Here is a 4,842-nt window from a genome sequence, read left to right on the forward strand (position 1 = left end):
TCATTCCACCTCTTGATTTCTAAGCATCTCCCAGAAGATGATATTGTCCTTAGCTGCAAACCAAGTAGCCACATTGGAGTTTGATTATTATTAAAAGAAAACAGCTTTTTATCTTTTAAAAACAAAAGAACAATATTGACTAAAAATGCATAGAACATTCCACTAAAAAAAGAGGGTAAACTTGAGGGGGCGGGGGTTCAATTTAGGATTGTTTTGAAGCCATCTGCATTTGCCAGGAATTCAACCAGCCCAACTTGATGTCAAGAATTTTGCAACTTTGTTGTTAATGCTTCAGGTAGTTCCTGATGCCTGAGAAAGCACCAATAAAGTTACTAGTTTTTGAAACCACTGTCTCACTATGAGTATTCTGTAGATTCTGCTACAACGAAATCAAAGTTCAAAAAAGTCTCAGTGGAGGGAAGCATATTTCCCTTCAGTATTGTTTAATCCTTATCTATAGAGACACTTAACAATAGGTTCAAACCCTAGTTATTCTTGCGAGATAAGAGAGTGTTGCTTACAGAAATTACTATTTGAGATTCCAGACAATGGCCAGAAAGAAAAGCAAAAAGATGGAGTGATTACAGACCTAACAGTTACTAAATTTATCCTTAATGGCTCTGATTTCTATCAGAGTTCCTGGTATTTAGTTCTTATGTTTCTTGACATCATTAGGATTCAGGCTGGTACCAGGCACCCCCTCCACCATTCAAATTACTGAGGAATTTCCCACTTTGAACATAAAATAAATTAAATAGTCACCTAGATTTACTTATGATGATGGCTACAAATCATTAGAAAGTAATTTCAAAATATTGGCATCTATCAACAATCCACACTTGTTACAGTTTTTAATCAGTATTCTGATCATTTATCATAAATGAAAGAAAATATTTCAAAATTTGTGAAAACAAATGCATTTAGGTATCCATCTAGCTTTAGGTAAAACAACAAATTAAAAGCATACTCATGAATTTAGTTAAGTTCTGAGGTATTATTTGGGTGAGAAATTTGTAAATATTGATGTTGATGAGACTATACCATAATGAAATCCAGTTTAAAAGAAATGAATTAAAAATGTATACAGAACTATTTTTTTAAGTTTATTTACTTATTTTGAGAGAGAGAAAGAGCATATGAAAATGGGAGAGGGGCAGAGAATCCCAAGCAGGCTCCAAACTGTCAGCGCAGAGCCCAAGTTCAAACTTGGAAATCTTGAGATTCTGACCTAAATCAAAACCAAGAGTCAAATGCTTAACAAACTGAACCACGCAGATGCCTCTCAATTATGTCTTAAAACCCCATGCATACCAACACACAAATACACATGAAAATGGAAATGCATAACTTTTGCTGAGAGTTTTTAAGTGATAATTTGGGCTTAGAATATTTGTTCTCATTATAAATATGTTTTAGGGACATCTGGGCGGCTCAGTCAGTTAAGCAGCCAACTCTTGATATCCGTTCAGGTCATGATCTCACAGTTTGTGAGGTAGATCCCCACATGGGGCTCTGCATTCATATCACAGAACCTGCTTCAGATCCTCTGTCTCCCTCTCTCTGCCCCTCGCCCCACCTCTCTCTCTCTCTCTCTCAAAAATAAATGTTAACAAATTTTTGTAAATATATTTTAAAATATAGAATATTTAGTCTTTTAACTATAGAGGTTAAGTGACCTGATGGTTACCAGAAGGAAGATGCGGAAGGCAACAGGGTTGGGGGAATGGGTGAAATAGATGGAGGGGATCGTGATGAGTGTAGAGTGACATATAGAAGTGTTGAATCACTATATGGAACACCTAAAACTAAGAGAGCATTATATGTTAAGTATATGGGAATTAAAATAAAAAAATAGAGCTTTTATAATTTAAACACGTTAAAAATATCTCCTGTTTATGAAATCCCTCTTTCTTCTACCTTTGCTAAGGCTCTTCAGAAGTGATGGGTAATGAGAAAATCAACTAACTGGGAACCAGAAGCTCAAAGGCTGTAAGCAAACCATTTGAATCCCAGAATGTCAGATTCCCAAGTGTGTGTGTGTGTGTGTGTGTGTGTGTGTGTGTGTGTGTGTGTATACACACATTATATATATATATATATATATATATATATATATACACACTCACATATATATATTTTTTAAGACAAAAAAAAGTTAATAAGTCAAATTAGATAGCCGTTACAGTTCTTCTCAGCTTGGACTGTGTAAGGTAATGCACTCAATGGATTTGGTACCTACATAACAAATGATAGATATTTGCCTATTGTCCTTGGCTCTACTCTCTTTATCTCTGGTAAAGCTTACACATGGTTTAATTGAAATAGCCCACTGACAAAAGTGGGAGTCAAAACTCAAAACTCTGTCTCTGCCAACATTTTCATTCTTATCTCATTTATTTCCAAATTATTTAGGGTGGGACAGTAGTGTTGTTAGCACAGGCCTTGATAGACCAAAAAAAAAAAAAAAAAAAAAGTCACATTCATGTTAGCTAAACTAGGAAAAAGAGAACCATTGGTGTTTCCACAGCAGAAAACCTATGCAGGAAGTAGAGGTGGAGAGGAAAATAATCTGTTTTATTTTTATATTGCCTGAGTGCCCAACAGAGATTAGCACGTAGTATTTGCCAAAAGGGCTCGCACGGATCTTGGAACATAAGAGTTATTCTATAAATGTTAACTATTATTATTGTAAGTAATGAAAGAACACTGAAACTTCTATTCTCGAGAAAAATGTGCTTACAAACTAGATTCAAAATGAACATACCTCTTTCCCTTCTTGCAAATCCATTCTTTTTTTATTATAATTTAAGTGTCTTGGAAAGTACATATTACAGTGTCTATCATTCAGCACAAATGCACTGGCACGCATACAGACAGATATTCAAAGTAAGGTTTTTCCATTCCAACCCTATTTTTAAAGGGTTTTTTTCCTTCACTCTTAGGTAGCATTTGTCATACTTCAGACAAGAGGGGGAAAAAAAGTTTTATACCTTTTTAGAACTGAAACTAAGATTTTAAAATGCTTCTCAACATTACCTTTTATGTATGTGAATTTTCATGAGGCACTCTCCCCTGGTTATGTGCGGATATTTGGTATAGTTATTGTTAATTATTTTTCTGCTTTTCAAGGATAGACCATTGACGGAAACGCTAAATTACCTTAATGGCAAAGAGTCCAAACATGAACAGGTGGGTTCTATCAGCCTCCAACACCACCACCCACTCCTGAGTCCATCCTCCAGTAAAATGTTCAGTTGTCAGTAAAAGGAGGACGGACGGACCACAGAGGAATATGCCCTTCGGCTGGATATTTAGATGTGAGGCCACCCTGCACCATGAATCTCTCTGGGGTAATTCCCAAACCTGTCTCCACAACAGAATCACCAAGAGTGCTTATTTAAAATGCAGATTCTTGAACTTCACCCTGGAGAACTTGATTGAGGAAGTCTGGAATGTGGCCCCATCTTTTGTGTCTTCAAATAGCTACCCAAATGATTCTAAAGCAATGCCATTAAAGTCTGTTTTATGGATTCTAGTAGAGCTGGTAACGAAAGGTTTCATCAAGCTAAAATAAAAAGGATGTGAAGAGCAAGTATTTTCAAGATGACCAAGAGAGGTCATTGGCTTTGAAAAAGATATGAAAGTTTCTAGGGTCCCCAGCCAAAGACAATCTGAAATTGGAAACTAATTAAAAGTTAGCTCTAGAAAACTGTGGGTGCCCAAGGACAGAGGGTTATTGTTTCATTTCTAGACAGTGCTCAATTTGAGGTGAAAATGATAGAACTTAGGCTATTGTGAGACTACTGTTGTCATAGGAGTATGACTGCTATTTTTGATGTGCCTGAACTCTTTTCCTCCGATATGCCAAGAAAAGGGCTTGCGTGTTAAGAATGATATGCTGTCCAAAAGTGTTGTGCTTTCTGGGCTCAAATTAAACGTGATTTCATCTCCAAAATAGCTAAGCCAGTTCTCATTCAAGAAGCCACATAGATTCAATTCAGATTTGAGTTCCAGCCTTTGTTACCTGTCAAATTTTAGTCAAATTATTCAGGCTTTCTGTGCCTGAATTTACACCACTGGAAAATTGAGATAATAATATTTGACTTTTTGGAATGGTTTAAGGATAAGGGATGTAGCATGAAATATACCTAGCATTGCACCTAGCACAGGGTAGGCTTTAATTATATAACAACTATTATTACCACACTGTTTTCTCGATCTTATTACTTTTTAATACATTAGTGTTAATAGAAGAGGGTGTATTGTTCGATCTACATCAAAATGACTCAAATGCTCATCAGTTTGAAGAAGAGGTTATACTGCAGTTCTTGCTTCTGGTGTTTGGTGAGAATCTACAGAGTATCATCTCATTGTCACTTCCGTTGGGTATTTATATAATTCTCAACACATCACTTTAAATATTTTGTTACAATGCAGCATTGAAATAAAAAAAATTGTGTGCAGAAAATATAAGAAATATAATACAGGTTTTATAAGCAATGCATGCGATTTTACTTGGATCATGACCACTTACTTTGAGGCAACAACCAAAGGCTTTATATGATCCAGTAAGTCAACATAAAGCTACATTATAGTTGATCATTGAGGGACATTATGAAGGGATTGCCTATTTATAAAACAGAGAGTTGCAAGTAAAGGTAACAGAAATTGCCAACTATCTCAACATAGAGCACAGAGTTTTCCAAGTTAAGAGATGCTGGTATGAGTTACTTATGTGTCATGGAGACTGTCTTTCAGGCACCAATGATAATTTTTCAAAATGACTGGCTGATTCAGGAAAAATTAATTCCTAACTATATCTAATTTAATTATGTTAGGGAA

The sequence above is a fragment of the Suricata suricatta genome, chromosome 10, assembly GCF_006229205.1.
Source record: "Suricata suricatta isolate VVHF042 chromosome 10, meerkat_22Aug2017_6uvM2_HiC, whole genome shotgun sequence".
Lineage (NCBI taxonomy): Eukaryota > Metazoa > Chordata > Mammalia > Carnivora > Herpestidae > Suricata > Suricata suricatta.